This window comes from Rhinoraja longicauda, chromosome 13, assembly GCF_053455715.1.
Source record: "Rhinoraja longicauda isolate Sanriku21f chromosome 13, sRhiLon1.1, whole genome shotgun sequence".
Taxonomy (NCBI): domain Eukaryota; kingdom Metazoa; phylum Chordata; class Chondrichthyes; order Rajiformes; family Arhynchobatidae; genus Rhinoraja; species Rhinoraja longicauda.
This window is the reverse complement of record NC_135965.1, coordinates 48627701-48645366: the sequence shown is the minus strand read 5'-3', so window position 1 is coordinate 48645366 and position 17666 is coordinate 48627701.

Genomic DNA, 17666 nt, shown 5'->3' with positions numbered 1-17666 from the left:
TGGATGAAGCCATGTCTCTGTTACTAAGAGAATGCAACAGTCCTCCACGAGTTTGTTTGCTGATATCTGTAGTTTAAGTTCGTCCATTTTGTTGATGATGGATCTGGCGTTGGTGAGGAACATGCTGGGTAGCGGTGGTTTGTGTGGCTGTCTCTTTAGCTTGGCAAGTATACCGGACCGGCATCCTCGCTTTTGCTTCCTGTTTCTCCTCCGTCTGCGACGCCTGTTCGCGCCGACAACTATCCACGGAGCGCCCGGTGTCCTGGCAATCTCTTCCGGTATATTTCGCGGGTGTGGAAATTCGCGCACAAGGTCCCGATTGCACTGGAATCCGATGATCAGAAGGTCTTTTCGGTTGTAGGTAGGATTTGCCTGATTTTCCTGGTTTGAATGACTAAATTTGACTAACAGACATAACACAGATAACACACATAAAACGCACCGAAAGGGAGAGCTGTGAGCCGCTGCGTCCGTGCGCGCCGCCATCTTAGATAGTGAAAAGCAGAATTCTCAAATGAACTGGCAGGTGATTTTTAGTATTAATTCGCTGTTGCGCAGAATAGTAATGTCTTTCCTCAATAGCATTTGCGATTATTACCATGAGAGGAATAGATCGGGCGGAGGAACAGAGTCTCTTGCCCAGGATAGGGGAATCGAGGACCAGAGGACACAGGTTTTAAGGTGAAGCGGGAAAGATTTAATAGGAACCCGAGGGGTAACTTTTTCACACAGAGGGTGGTGATATGGAACGAGCTGCCAGATGAGGTAGTTGAGGCAGGGACTATCGCAACGTTTAAGAAACAGTTGGACAGGTACATGGATAGGACAGGTTTGGAGGGATATGGGCCAAACGCGGGCAGGTGGGACTAGTTGGCCGGTGTGGGCAAGCTGGGCCGAAGGGCCAGTTTCCACACTGCATCACTCTACGATTCTGCTGCTTTATTGCGGAACTGGCCACATCATTAAAATCAGTGTGGGTATCAAAACCGGTGGAGTGAAATGCAATTTAATGCCCGTCTGTGGAATAAGGCATGAAAGTGCATCCCCAATTATCACTGGGGCTGCTATGCTAGATTAAGAGGCAACCAGAATTGGAAAGCAAACAGAATATCAGAAAGGCGCTGAACATCAAATCCTAAATCCTTTCATTTATAATTTAGAGACGTCTTTAATCTTTTATTTGAGGAATAGCATTACTATTCTGCACAGCGGTAAGGAAATAGACTGTAGTATTTCCCAAACTACCGTGCTTTGCTTTTTCCATGGCATTTTATATGCCTCGTTAATTAATATTTCTCGCCTGCACTCCATTTTAAATTAATAGTTTTTATATAAAATCTTTATTTTGTACAGAAACGAAGAACTGCAGATGCCGGTTCACCAACGTAAGACGCAAAGAGCTGGAATAACTCAACAGGTCCCTGGAGAAGACATCTCTGGAGAATATAGAAACATAGAAAATAGGTGCAGGAGTAGGCCATTCGGTCCTTCGAGCATGCACTGCCATTCAATATGATCATGGCTGATCATCCAACTCAGTATCCCATACCTGCCTTCTCTCCATACCCCCTGATCCCTTTAGCCACAAGGGCCACATCTAACTTCCTCTTAAATATAGCCAATGAACTGGCCTCAACTACCCTCTGTGGCAGAGAATTCCACAGATTCACCACTCTCTGTGTGAAAAAAAAAGTTCTCATCTCGGTCCTAAAAGACTTCCCCCTTATCCTTAAACTGTGACCCCTTGTTCTGGAATATAGGAAAGGTGATGTCTCGGTCTGAAGAAGGGTCCCGACCCGAAACATCACATACCCGCTCAGTTACTCCAGCATTTTGTGGTCACCTATTCTTTTTCTTCAGAGATGCTGCCTGACCCGCTGAGTTACTCCAGCACTCTGTGAAACGTCACCTATCCACGTTCTCCACAGATGCTGCCTGACCCCGCTGAGTTTCTCCAGCACTCTGTGAATCGTCACCTATCCACGTTCTCCAGAGATTCTGCCTGACTCGCTGAGTTCCTCCAGCACTTTGTGTTTTGCTCAGGATTCCGGCATCTGCAGTTCTTTGTGTCTCCACAGATTTGGTAGATCTTCCACCAAACTTTAGTGCGGGTCAGTATCTGTGAGTTTTTTTAAGAAACACATTGGTAGGTAAAGAAATCTCAAATGGAATTTATTTCCTACACTTAAGGAGGGTGGTGGGTATATGGAACGAGCTGCCGGAGGAGGTAGTTGAGGCTGGGACTATACCAACATTTAAAAGACACTTGAACAGGTACATGGATAGGAAAGGTTTAAAGGGGTATGGGCCAAACGCGGGCAAATCCCTGAGCGGCAACTTTCTCACACAAAGGGTGGTGAGTATATGGAACAAGTTGCTGGAGGACGTAGTTGAGGCAGGATTCAGCATTCAAAAGACATTTTGGAGCGGCACGGTGGCGCAGCGGTAGAGTTGCCGCCTTACAGCGAATGCAGCGCCGGAGACCCGGGTTCCGTCCCGACCACAGGCGCCGTCTGTACGGAGTTTGTACGTTCTCCCTGTGACCTGCATGGGTTTTCTCCGAGATCTTCCGTTTCCTCCCACACTCCATAGACGTGCAGGTGTGTAGGTTAATTGGCTTGGCGTAAGTGTAAATTGTCCCTATCGTGTGCAGGGTAGCAGGGGATCGCTGGTCGGCACGGACTCAGTGGGCCGAAGGGCCTGTTTCTGCGCTGTATCTCCAAAACTAAACCTTTGGACAGGTACAAGGATAGGACAGGTTTAGAGGGGCATGGGCCAAGTGTGGGTAAGTGGGGCTAGCGTCGATGGGGTATTTTGATGGGGTACGAAACACAACTCTATCTCTCTTTTGCCCAACGCACATTGTGGTGATATTTGTGCTGAGCGATTTTGGTCTAAATTTTACTCTGTCATTTCTGGGGAAATAATTTATGTGCGTGGATTAACCATGAGATAAATCGCACACCAGACAGCGATGAAGAGTGAATGTAAAGCTGGGCCCATCAGCGGCAGGTATATAAATATTGTAAAATGCTCCTGATTTTTATGGAGTGCCTATTCACTGTCAGTGACATCTGTACATAATATGCCTTCCACCGGTCACACAGTCGTTCTAGATTGAGATTGAATGCATTATTAGCAATACCATTGCATTATATGGATGGAACAGGATACATATTGCGGTCTCCCTGCTGAAGGGAGAGCCTTCTACTTTGAAGTAACACAGTGGCTTTTTTCTTAGATTTTAGATTTAGATTTAGAGATACAGCGCGGAAACAGGCCCTTCGGCCCACCGAGTCCGCGCCGCCCAGCGATCCCCGCACACTAACACTATCCTACACACACACTAGGGACATTTTTAATACATTTTACACAGTCAATTAACCTACATATCTGCACGTCTTTGGAGTGTGGGAGGAAACACTGGAATTTCTTGTATACACTGGAATTTAGAAGGATGAGAGGAGATCTTATCGAAATGTATAAGATTATTAAAGGGTTGGACACGTTAGAGGCAGGAAACATGTTGCCAATGTTGGGAGAGTCCAGAACAAGGGGCCACAGTTTAAGAATAAGGGGTAGGCCATTTAGAACGGAGATGAGGAAAAACCTTTTCAGTCAGAGAGTTGTGAATCTGTGGAATTCTCTGCCTCAGAAGGCAGTGGAGGAAAATACTCTGAATGCATTCAAGAGAGAGCTGGATAGAGCTCTTAAGGATAGCAGAGTCAGGGGGTATGGGGAGAAGGCAGGAATGGGGTACTGATTGAAAATGATCAGCCATGGTCACATTGAATGGCGGTGCTGGCTCGAAGGGCCGAATGGCCTCCTCCTGCACCTATTGTCTATTGTCTATTGTCTATTGAAACCGAAGATCTCGGAGAATACCCAAGCAGGTCACGGGGAGAACGTACAAACTCCGTACAGACGGCGCCCGTAGTCGGGATCGAACCTGGGTCTCCGGCGCTGCATTCGCTGTAAGGCAGCAACTCTACCGCTGCGCCACCGTGCCGCCCTTGGTAAGAGTTGGGCGAGTGTACGGTTTTCAGTGCTGAAGCCCTCAATGTTTCATCCAATCGGCTGCGGAACTGGGATTGAATCAGATGGGAATGGAGTTGTTGAGTTTGTTCATGAATGAATGAATGAATGAATGAATTAATACGTTTATTGGCCAAGTATGTGCAGATACAAGGAATGTGCCTTGGTGCTCCGCTCACAAGTAACAACACGAACACACAGTAAACAATTAAGAATAAAGCATAAAACATTAAAACATTAAGAATACAACATTACAGTTTAAACAAGTGAGTGAACTAAACCAGAGCAAAAAGACGACAGACTTTTGGTTGTTGAGTAGAGCTACTACTCATGGAAATAAAGTTGTGTTTATGTCCGGCTGTGGCTGCTTTGACAGTCCGGAGTCACCTTCCAGAGGGAAGTGCTTCAAAGAGTTTGTGGCCAGGGTGAGAGGGGTCAGAGATGATCTTGCCCGCTCACTTCCTGGCCCTGGCCCTGGCCCTGGCTCTGCGTTAGATTAGTTTTGTTTATAGATATGGCATTCCAGCATTCTCTTGGTGATTCTCTTCTGCATCCTCCTGACTGCTACCCTATACTGTGGATGGCTCGATTGTAATAGAAGGTAGACACAAAATGCTGGAGTAACTCAGCGGGTCAGGCAGCATCTCGGGAGAGAAGGAATAGGTGGCGTTTCAGTTTAGAGATAGAACCTGGAAAGAGGCCCTTCAGCCCACCGAGTCCGTGCCGACCATCTATCACCCGATCACACTAGTTCTATGTTATCCCACTTTCTGATCCACTCCCTGCACACTAGGGAGCAAGCTACAGAGGGGCCGATTAACCCACAAACCCGCACGACTTTGGGATTTGGGAAGAAACCGGAGCGCCCGGAGGAAACCCACGCGGATGCGTGGCATGTGTGGTAGAAAGAAGGAACTGCAGATGCTGGTATGCAGGAAAAAAAGCACCAAGTGCTGGAGTAACTCAGCGGGTCGGGCAGCATCTGTGGAGAACATGGATAGGTGACGTTTCACAGAGTGCTGGAGTAACTTAGTGGGTCAGGCAGCATCTGTGGAGAACATGGATAGGTGACGTTTCACAGAGTGCTGGAGTAACTCAGCGGGTCAGGCAGCATCTGTGGAGAAAGTGGATAGGTGACGTTTTGGGTTGGAATCCTTCTTCAGACTTCTCTAGCCTCAGACAAACTGATCTCCACTGCCTGCCCGTGATCCATATCCCTCCACTCCCTGTAGATTCACGTGCCTGTCTAAAAGCCTCTAAACTCCACTATCGTAAAATATTTCATTTAGTACCATGTCTAATCAGCACAGGGCGCCAAGATACGTTGCTGCCACACAGCGCCAGAGACCCGGGTTCCATCCTGACCACTGGCGCTGTCTGTATGGAGTTTGTACGTTCTCCCCGTGACCTGCATGGGTTTTTTCCGGGCGCTCTACGATTTCCTCCCACATTCCAAAGACGTGCGGGTTTGTAGGCTAATTGGCTTCGATGAAAATTGTAAATTGTCCCTAGTGTGTGTAGGGTAGTGTTCGTGTGCGGGGATCGCTGGGCGGTGCAGACTCGGTGGGCCGAAGGGACTGTTTCCGCGCTGTATCTCTGAACTAAACTGAACTAAGCAAGCAGGAAATCTGTGATGTATTTCCTTTAAGGGCTATGTTTGGAGTAATCCATGCAGTATCTCTGCGATCTCCAACAGTAAAGACGTTACTTTTCTTCATCCGTTTGCACATATTAAACAAATCTCCTTCAGTTTGCTTTGTCTGTGTTTAGCTTGCAGACTGCACAGGTTATGTATGCTGCACATGCGTTGATAAATAGGATTATCGCTTGAGAGGTTCCTGTCTCGAGACGTTGTTAACAGCCAGCTCTTTCCACAGATGTGGCATGCGAGGAATATTTCCTCTTTGTGTTGTGAGTGAACGCTCTGACTTTGAGGGCCTCGAAGCATCACCCATTCCTTCTCTCCAGAGACACTGCCTGACCCGCTGAGTTACTCCAGCATTTTGTGATACCTTCGATTTGTACCAGCATCTGCAGTTATTTTCCTACAGCTCTGACTTTGTGGATCGGTGTGAAACAATGCTTGGTTTTTTCCAGCACCCTGTCATTAAAGAACACGGAGTAACTCAGCAGGTCAGGCAGCATCTCTGGAGAACATGGATAGGTGACGTTTCACAGAGTGCTGGAGTAACTCAGCGGGTCAGGCAGCATCTGTGGAGAACATGGATAGGTGACGTTTCGGGTGGAGACTCTTCTTCAGACTGAAGAAGGGTCCCGACCCAAATCGTCACCTATCCATGTTCTCCACAGATGCTGCCTGACCCGCTGAGTTACTCCAGCACTTTGTGAACGGTTTAGACTTCAGAGATACAGCGCAGAAACAGGCCTTTCGGCCCACAGAGTCCACCGAGTCGGTCAGCGATTGCCCCGTACACTAGCATTATCTTACACATTAGTGACAATTTCAAGTTTTTACTGGAGAACATCTTTGGAGTCTTTGGAGTGTGGGAGGAAACCGAAGATCTTTGCGAAAACCCACGCGGGTCACGGGGAGAACGTGCAAACTCCGTACAGACGGCGCCCGTAGTCGGGATGGAACCCGGGTCTCCGGCGCTGTGAGGCAGCAACTCTACCGCTGCACCACCGTGCCACCCTAGTGCTCTGTGCTGTGGGTAAGATACAAAGCAAACCGTGAGCAGATAAAGATAGACCCAGTTACCAGTTAACCAGTGGAGAAAAGAATTGATTTGATAATTCTTCATCACTTACGTTGGGAGATAGACATCAGATCGGGAATAGAAGACTTAATGAGTTAGAATGAGGCCACGAAGGATTGTAATCTAGAATCCATGGTGATATTCCTGAAACATGCTGTTCAGAAGCTACTGGTGTTGGTTGTCTGCTGGACTCATTTCAGAGACAGGTGGGAAGGGTTCAGAGCCAGCGGGTGCCTGGATTATTGTTAGTTTAGTTTAAAGATACAGCGCGGAAACAGGCCCTTCGGCCCACCGGGTCCGCGCCGACCAGCGATCCCCGCACACTAACACTATCCCACACCCACTCGGGACAATTTTTACATTTACCAAGCCAATTAACCTACAGGCAGACACAAAATGCTGGAGTAACTCAGCGGGTCAGGCAGTGTCTCTGGAGAGAAGGAATGGGTGACGTTTCGGGTCGAGACCCTTCTTCAGTCTGAAGAAGGGTCTCGACTCGAAATGTCACCCATTCCTTCTCTCCCGAGACGCTACCTGACTCGCTGAGTTACTCCAGCATTTTGTGTCTACCTTGGGAACATTTTTCCTGCATCTAGCTTGTCCAGTCCTTTTATGATTTTATACATCTCTCTAAGTTCACCTCTCATCCTTCTAAACTCCAGTGAATACAAGCCCAGTCTTTCCAATCCTTCCTCATAACACAGTCCCTCGCGAACCTACGCTGCACTGCAGGGCAAAAGGGTTAGCATTCAACCGATGGGCTGAGTGGCCTGTTGGCGTGTAGAACTCTCTGAAACTGCCTTCAGACAAAATGTTTGTGACATAAATAGACCACTAGATTGTTAGAAACGCATTACACCTGACAAGTTACATCTAATAACTGGATTTTCAGGCTGACTATTCTTATACATCAATTTAACGGTTCAGAATTTATTTTGGATTTGATACATTGCAACCATCAGACATAACTTCATATTTACAGTCTCTCTCTCTCTCACAAACTCTACATTTACGAAGATTTGGTGGTAATTTCACCTCAATTTACCTGAGATCTATTCTGAGCCATTGCAAAGGTGTCTGCTTCTCGTTCAACAGGAGTGGAGTTGATATGTTTAGTTTAGAGATATTAAGCGAGGAAACAGGCCCTTCGGCCCACTGAGTCCGTGCCGACCAGCGACCACCCTGCGCGCTAACGCTATCCGACACAATTTACAATCTTTACCGAAGCCAATTAACCTGCAAACCTGCGCGTCTTTGGAGTGTGGTAGGAAACCGGGGAAAACCCACGCGGGTCACGGGGAGAACGTACAAACTCTGTACAGACAGAGCCCGTAGTCGGGATGGAACCCGGGTCTCTGGCGCCGTGAGGTAGCAACTCTACCGCTGCGCCACCGTGCCGCCCTGCTTGAGAGATATTGACGCAGCGCTAGTGCAGACATATGGAGTGCATTCGTCTCACCTCCAACTTGTGCCTTGAAGGCGCAGCACGGTGGCGCAGCGGTAGAGTCGCTACCTCACGGCGCCGGAGACCCGGGTTCCTTCCCGACCACGGGCGCTGTCTGTACGGAGTTTGTACGTTCTCCCCGTGACCCGCGTGGGTTTTCTCCGGGTGCTTCGGTTTCCTCCCACACTCCAAAGGCGTGCAGGTTTGTAGGTTAATTGGCTTTGATAAATTGTGAAATTGTCGCTGGTGCGTATAGGTTAGTATTCGGGGTGATTGGCACGGATTCGGTGGGCCGAAGGGCCTGTTTCCCTGCAGTATCTCTAAAGTCTAAAGTCACTGCCATCGGACAATACATGAAAAATGTGGAGAAATAGAACACAGAACAACATTGCTTAGGACCAGGCAATTCGACCTGTAATGTCGATGTCGAACCTCCTCTGCCTGCACGTGACCCATATCCCTCCACTCCCTGCATATACATGTGCCCGTCTAAAAGACTCTTGAAAGCCACTCTCGTGTCTTCCTCCACCACCACCCCTGGCAGCGCGTTCCAGGCCCCCACCACCTTCTGTGCAAGGTAAATGCCACATGAAGAAGTTATTAACAAAGTACAGCTGTCAGGGTTACGGGGAGAAGGCAGGAGAATGGGGTTCGAAGGGAGTGATAAATCAGCCATGATTGAATGGCGGAGTAGACTTGATGGGCCGAATGGTCTAATTCTACTCCCATCAGGAGGACGAGGGATCTTATAGAGGTGTACAAAATCATGAGAGGAATAGATCGGGTGGATGCACAGAGTCTCTTGCCCAGAGTAGGGGAATCGAGGACCAGAGGACACAGGTTCAAGGTGAAGGGGATAAGATTTAATAGGAATCCGAGGGGTAACTTTTTCACACAGAGGGTGGTGGGTGTATGGAACAAGCTGCCAGAGGAGGTAGTTGAGGCAGGGACCATCCCATCGTGATGGAACCCATCCCATCGGAGCGACTGGGCTTGTAGACACTGGAATTTAGAAGGATGAGAGGGGATCTTAGCGAAATGTATAAGATCATTAAGGGGTTGGACACGTTAGAGGCAGGAAACATGTTCCCAATGTTGGGGGAGTCCAGAACAAGGGGCCACAGTTTAAGAATAAGGGGTAGGCCATTTAGAACGGAGATGAGGAAAAACTTTTTCAGTCAGAGAGTTGTGAACCTGTGGAATTCTCTGCCTCAGAAGGCAGTGGAGGCCAATTCTCTGAATGCATTCAAGAGAGAGCTAGATAGAGCTCTTAAGGATAGCGGAGTCAGGGGGTATGGGGAGAAGGCAGGAACGGGGTACTGATTGAGAATGATCAGCCATGATCACATTGAATGGCGGTGCTGGCTCGAAGGGCCAAATGGCCTACTCCTGCACCTATTGTCTATTGTCTATCGAAACATAGAAACATAGAAAATAGGTGCAGGAGTAGGCCATTCGGCCCTTCGAGCCTGCACCGCCATTCAATATGATCATGGCTGATAATCCAGCTCAGTAACCTGTACCTGCCTTCTCTCCATACCCCCTGATCCCTTTAGCCACAAGGGCCACATCTAACTCCCTCTTAAATATAGCCAATGAACTGGCCTCAACTACCTCTGTGGCAGAGAATTCCACAGACTCACCACTCTCTGTGGGAAGAAATGTTTTCTCATCTCGGTCCTAAAAGACTTCCCCCTTATCCTTAAGCTGTGACCCCTGGTTCTGGACTTCCCCAACATCGGGAACAATCTTCCCGCATCTAGCCTCTCCAACCCCTTAAGAATTTTATATGTTTCTACAAGATCCCCCCTCAGTCTTCTAAATTCCAGCGAGTACAAGCCTAGTCTATCCACTCTTTCTTCATATGAAAGTCCTGCCATCCCAGGGATCAATCTGGTGAACCTTCTCTGTACTCCCTCTAAGGCTATTGTCTATTGTCTATTGTTTAAGAAACAGCTGGACAGGTACATGGATAGTATGGGTTTGAAGGGTTATGGACCAAGCGCAGGCAAGTGGGACTTGGGTAGCTGGGACATTGTTGGCCGGTGTGGGCGAGTTGGGCCGAAGGGCCTGTTTCCACACTGTATCACTCTATCACTCTATCAGTTATGATCTTATGATAAGGCATTAAATGAGACAGAAAAGTGGAAAGGATTTAAAGTCCAGCTTGCTGTCTCCAAGACTGACTTTGGGATTGGCCCGTGTAAGATACACCAGTTACTTCAGTAAGTCAACTGACTATATACCGATGTTAAGATAAATGTGTGGGATGCAACACTCCTGTAACTTGACCATATTTTGATCATGGCTTTGGTATGTCATGAGGTGACCTAACATCGAACGCATCAATCACATCCATCTGGGTCATCACATCCTTTTCATTTAGCACATATGTTTTTGTTTTAGATATTGTTTTTAATAAAACGTATTTTGTTTGTCTTAAATCATTGCAAAATGTACTTGTCGTGCACAAGGGTACAGATGTGCATTCAGCAGAACACATTCCACAGAAGACGTGGCCCCCTAGTCCTCCCCTCCTCTCCCCTCTCCCGTCAGGCAGAAGATAGTGAAGCTTGAAAGCACGCACCATCAGACTCAGAGCAGGCTCGGCGATCGTCTCGCTCAACACCTCCGCTCAGTCCGCCTTAACCTACCTGATCTCCCGGCGGCTCAGCACTTCAACTCCCCTTCCCATTCCCACACTGACCTTTCTGTCCTGGGCCTCCTCCATTGTCAGAGTGCGGCCCAGCGCAAATTGGAGGAACAGCACCTCATATTTCGCTTGGACAGCTTACACCCCAGCGGTATGAACGTTGACTACTCCAACTTCAGATAGTCCCTGCTTTCCCTCTCTTTCCATCCCCTCCCCCTTCCCAGTTCACCCACTAGTCTTCCTGTCACAGCCAACATCCTATTTTTGTCCCGCTCCCCCCCTGACATCGGTCTGAAGAAAGGGTCTCGTCCCGGAACGTCACCCATTCCTTCTCTCCAGAGGTGTTTCCAGACCCGCTGAGTTACTCCAGCATTTTGTGTCGACAATCAGACTCAGGAACAGCTTCTTGCAGCGCACCGATACCAGAGTGGGCGCCATTTTCCAACCTACCACATTGTCAGTGGTTATGGGGAGAAGGCAGGAGAATGGGGTTAGGAACGAGAGACTAAATGGCGGAGCAAACCTAATGGGCCAAATGGCCTAATTCTGTTCCTATCACTTATGAACTTATTGTGTGCATTTGAACTATTTCTCTGCAACTGTTATGCTACAATATCAAACATAGAAAATAGGTGCAGGAGGAGGCCATTTGGCCCTTTGAGCTAGCACCACCATTCATTGTGATCATGGCCGATCATCCACAATCAGTAACCCGTGCCTGCCTTCTCCCCATATCCCCGGATTCCACTAGCCCCTAGAGCTCTGTCTAACTCTCTCTTAAATTCATCCAGTGAATTGGCCTCCTGTGGCAGAGAATTCCACAAATTCACAACTCTCTGGGTGAAAAAGTTTCTTCTCACCTGAGTTTTAAATGGCCTCCCCTTTATTCCTAGACTGTGTGGTCCCTGGTTCTGGACTCCCCCCAACATTGGGAACATTGTTCCTGCATCCAGCTTGTCGAGTCCTTTTTTGTAATTTTATACATCTCTATAAGATCCCTTCTAAATTCCAATGGCCTCTGGGGAGAGAAATAGTTGCTGTGGTGTTGCAGAATGATAATATTATGTTGCTCTATCCACTGTACTTGACTGTGACTTGATTGTTGTTATGTATAGTATTATCTGACTTTCCACTGTATCTCGGTACGCAAGACTGTAATAAACCAAAGCCTAAATGTGAACCTTTCGTACCAGTCTTGAACATGAACAATAGTATACAGTAAGGTAAGAGAATGGAGTACAGTAAGGAATGGGTGACTTTTCGGTTCAAGACCTTGCTTCAGAGTCGACCCAAAATGTCACCCATCCCTTCCCTCCAGAGATGCTGCCTGTCCCACTGAGTTATTCCACTCTTTGTGTCTATCTTCGGTGTAAACCAGCATCTGCAATTTCGTGTAGTTTAGGATCGAGGTACAGCGAGGAAACAGGCACTTTCGGCCCATCGGGTCCGCGCCGACCAGCGATCCCCGCACACTAGCACGGTGGCGCAGCGGTAGAGTTGCTGCCTTACAGCGAATGCAGCGCCGGAGACTCAGGTTCGATCCTGGCTACGGGCGCCGTCTGTACGGGGTTTGTACGTTCTCCCCGTGACCTGCGTGGGTTTTCTCCGAGATCTTCGGTTTCCTCCCACACTCCAAAGACATACAGGTATGTAGGTTAATTGACTGGGTAAATGTAAAAATTGTCCCTAGTGTGTGTAGGATAGTGTTAATGTGCGGGGATTGCTGGGCGGCGCGGACTCGGTGGGCCGAAGGGCCTGTTTCCGCGCTGTATCTCTAAATCTAAATCTAAATCTAAAATCTAACACTATCCTACACCCACGAGGGACAATTTTTACATTTACCAAGCCAATTAACCAACATACCTGTACGTCTTTGGAGTGTGGGAATAAGCCAAAGGTCTCGGAGAAAACCCACGCAGGTCACCGGGAGAACGTACAAACTCTGTACAGACAGCACCCGTAGTCGGGATCGAACCCGGGTTTCCGGCGCTGCATTCGCTGGAAGGCAGCAACTCTACCGCTGCGCCACCGTGCAGTTCATTCCTACACAGCGTATAATAAGGTAACGATTTGGGTTTGGTTATAGACAAATCACTAGGAGAGTTTGGTTCAGGATCCTGGTGGGACTGTTTGGTGCAAGGGTGTCGGGGGTTGAGGGGAGAAGGCAGGAGAATGGGGTTGAGGGGTATAGATAGATCAGCTATGATTGAATGGTGGAGTAGAGTTGATGGGCCGAATGGCCGAATTCTGCTCCAATCACTTATGACCTTATGTTCAAAAACACTGTAGAGTATCAGAGATCGCCGATCAATTACCTTATGATCAAATGCCAATTGAGTTTGTACCTTAATTGGCACCTTAATTGGTACGTGTGACAATTAAATTGGATCTTGAATCTCCACCTGAGTGAGGGAGTTGCAACCTGCACTTGGTTTAGCATCTGGCACAGTTGTTGAAGAGTTGATTGCTCATTAAAATGCCTCAGTGCTCGTTAAGGCTCCTCCACAACAATTTTGTGGTAAACATGTGTTTCAACAATCCTCTCCTCATCTTGCAAGCTGTTTTTGGAGTAAACACTACCCTTTGCAGGAAGGAACGGCAGATGCTGGTTTAAACTGAAGATAGACACAAAATGCTGGAGTAACTCAGCGGGACAGGCAGCGTCTCTGGAGAGAAGGAATGGGTGACGTTTCTGATCGAGACCCTTCTTAGACAATAGACAATAGGTGCAGGAGGAGGCCATTTGGCCCTTTGAGCCAGTACCACCATTCAATGTGATCATGGCTGATCATTCTCAATCCTGCCTTCTCCCCATACACCCTGACTCTGCTATCCTTAAGAGCTCTATCCAGCTCTCTCTTGAATGCATTCAGAGAATTGGCCTCCACTGCCTTCTGAGGCAATGAATTCCACAGATTCACAACTCTCTGACTTAAAAAGTATTTCCTCATCTCCGTCCTAAATGGCCTACCCCTTATTCTTAAACTGTGGCCCCTGGTTCTGGACTCCCCCAACATTGGGAACATGTTTCCTGCCTCTAACGTGTCCAAGCCCTTAATAATCTTATACGTTTCGATAAGATTCCTTCTCATCCTTCTAAATTCTTCAGACTAGTCAGGGGGAAAGCACTGCCCTGCTGTGGATTTCAAGTGCTGTTTAAAGAGGTCCATCTCCCGCTGATTTGGTTTTGGAGCTTGGAAAATGCTGGAACCAGGTAGGGAGACACTTGGTGATGGTTTGCTTAAGGATTAAGCTATGTGTTCAGAGGTAATCTCCCGTGAAAGTGAGTGTTTTGCCATTTAAATCGAGTAGGAAATCGTGTTGCTGTTGTGTCCCTGAGCATTGGCAGGTGGGCGAGTCAGGAGTATTCTGCCAGCCACATCTTCAACGTCAGGGCGAGGCGAAACGCAAATTGGAGGAACAGCACCTCGTATTTCACTTGATAGACACAAAATGCTGGGGTAACTCTGTGGGACAGGCAGTATCCCTGGAGAGAAGGAATGTTCATATCTTGCTTGGCCAGCTTACAACTCAGCAGTATGAAAATTGATGATGAGTTACTCGAGCATTTTGTGTCTACCTTCAATTTGAACCAGCATCTGCAGTTTTCATTCCTACATGTCTTTCAATGTGTTAAACGTGGTCCCATGGATGGTGTTATTGGTTCAATCTTGGTGACTGAAGATTCGTTCATTTGAACGTAAAACAGCACGGGAACAGGCCCTTCAGCCCACAATGTGCAGGAGTCCTTTCCCAAAAGCCCTGTACAATTTCCTTTATCACCTGAGTTTCATGAACATGGAACACCGTACGACACAGGAACAGGCCCTTCGGCCCACAATGTCTGTGCTGAACATGATGCCAAGTTAAATTAATCTCTTCGGCCAGCATGTGATCCATTCCCTGCATAGACAATAGGTGCAGGAGTAGGCCATTCGGCCCTTCGAGCCAGCACCGCCATTCAATGTGATCATGGCTGATCATTCTCAATCAGTACCCCGTTCCTGCCTTCTCCCCGTAACCCCTGACTCCGCTATCCTTAAGATCTCTATCCAGCTCTCTCTTGAATGCATTCAGAGAATTGGCCTCCACTGCGTTCTGAGGCAGAGAATTCCACAGATTCACAACTCTCTGACTGAAAAAGTTTTTCCTCATCTCAGTTCTAAATGGCCTACCCCTTATTCTTAAACTGTGGCCCCTGGTTCTGGACTCCCCCAACATTGGGAACATGTTTCCTGCCTCTAACGTGTCCAACCCCTTAATAATCTTATACGTTTCGATAAGATCCCCTCTCATCCTTCTAAATTCCAGTGTATACCAGCCTAGTCGCTCCAGTCTTTCAACATACGACAGTCCCGCCATTCCGGGAATTAACCTGGTAAACCTACGCTGCACGCCCTCAATAGCAAGAATAGCAAGCAAGAATAGCAACAGTTGTTTGAAAATCTCTCAACTAAATTTCAAAACTGTTAACCATTACCCCAACACCATGTGCTTGAAACAGGGTCCTGATCCAAATTGCCACTTGTCCGTTCCCTCCACAGATGCTGCCCGATCTGATGAGTTATTCCAACACTTTGTTTTTTGCTTAAGATTCCTTCAAATTCAAGGGGGACGCAGCGTTAGAGTCGCTGCCTCACAGCGCCAGAACACCGGGTTTCATCCTGACTACGGGCGCTGTCTGTACGGAGTTTGTACGTTCTCCCCGTGGGTTGCCTCCAAGATCTCTGGTTTCCTCCAACACTCCAAAGACGTCCTGGTTTGTAGGTTAACTGGCTTTGTTTAAATGTAAATTGCCCCAGTGTATGTAGAATAGTGTTAGAGTGAGGGGATCGTGCGTCGGCGCGGACTCGGTGGGCCTGTTTCCGCGCTATATCCCTGAACTAAATTCCAGCAACTGCAGTTTCTTGCCTGCCTGATTGTAAAAACTTCATCTTTGGCCAATGCAAGTTCAGATAGCTTGACCATAATCTCTCTCTGTCTTCCATGCACTTGCCTGTGTGTCGGATCTTATAGAAACTTACAAAATTCTTAAGGGGTTGAACAGGCTAGATGCAGGAAGATTGTTCCCGATGTTGGGGAAGTCCAGAACAAGGGGTCACAGCTTAAGGATAAGGGGATAAGTCTTCTAGGACCGAGATGAGAAAGTTTTTTTTCACACAGAGAGTGGTGAATCTGTGGAATTCTCTGCCACAGAAGGTAGTTGAGGCCAGTTCATTGGCTATATTTAAGAGGGAGTTAGATGTGGCCCTTGTGGCTAAAGGGATCAGGGGGTATGGAGAGAAGGCAGGTACGGGATACTGAGCTGGATGATCAGCCATGATCATATTGAATGGCGGTGCAGGCTCGAAGGGCCGAATGGCCTAATCCTGCACCTATTTTCTATGTTTCCTTCAAACTAATATATTATTAAAAAATATTTAATTTTATTGAAGGAAAGATGCAATACTAATGATGTAATGCATTACATTCCCCTCCATTTTGTTTTTTATATATAACAACAAAAATAACCCTCACCCTGGACCCCCCTTTGCAGCTGATGTGTGTCACAATACATCATATCACAAATACAAATGCACAATTTGACAGCAAAACCTCTACATTCTTCCAAGGCGCAGGTCAAAACATATCTACAGATGGTTCAGGATACACTCATTGATTATGCATCAGCCATCCTGTGAGGTAATCGGCAATTGTGTAAACAAAAATAAGTAAATAAATAAAAGTAAAACATAATTTAAAGGCAGACCCCCAATTACAATCAAATGTCCTTCAGTCTGAAGAAGGGTCTCGACCCGAAACGTCACCCATTCCTTCTCTCCCGAGATGCTGCCTGACCCGCTGAGTTACTCCAGCATTTTGTGAATAAAAATCTTCGATTTGTACCAGCATCTGCAGTTATATTCTTATACTAAATGTCCTCAGTCAGTGGGTAGTTCTTTTAGATTCTCAAAGTATGATAGAAAAGGTTCCCATTTTGAATAAAACTTTTTCACAGACCCCCCCCCTCAGTGTAAATTTGATCTTTTCTAGTTATAGAAAATACGTTACGTCCTCTAGCCAAGCGGCAGCAGATGGAAGAGTTGTAGATCTCCAGACCAGCAAAATTCTCCTACGGGCCAAAAGTGACGTGAATGCAATGATGTCATACTTTGAGAATCTAAAAGAACTACCCACTGACAATGATGTCACACTGGTTTGCATTTAAACCCCAAGTTCCATCTGTAACGCCGAATACAGCTACAAGTGGGCAAAGCCTCACTGTCACCCCAAGGACTTCACTGATGGTTTTAAAAAATCACTGTCCAGTAGTCACCAAATTTGGGGCTCAAACTGATATTTTTAACCGAAGTTTTGATCAATTGTCTGAACAGTTGCTGGGGCTTTGCCAAAGAAACAGTTACTGCCACCTCTTCTGTGAATTATTTGCTATGTTAAGAGTGCTACAGATGACTTTGACTGTAATTAGTCACAACTATGAACCATTTTCTAAACATGCAATGGCGACACAGTGGCACAGCGGGTAGACCATCTGCCTCACAGTGCCAAGGCCCCGAGTTCGATCCTGCCCTAGGGCGCTGTCTGTGCGTGGAGTTTGCACGTTCTTCCTGCGACCGCGTGGGTTTTCTCCAGGTGCTCCGGTTTCCTCCCACAATCCCAAAGACGTGCGGGTTTGTAGGTTAATTGGCCCTGGTGTGTCGGGAGCGGACGGGAAAGTGGGATAACATAGCAGGAGTGTGTGAACGGGCGATCGATGGTCAGCGTGGACTCGGTGGGCCGAAGGGCCTGTTTCAGCGCCGTATCTCCGAACTCAACA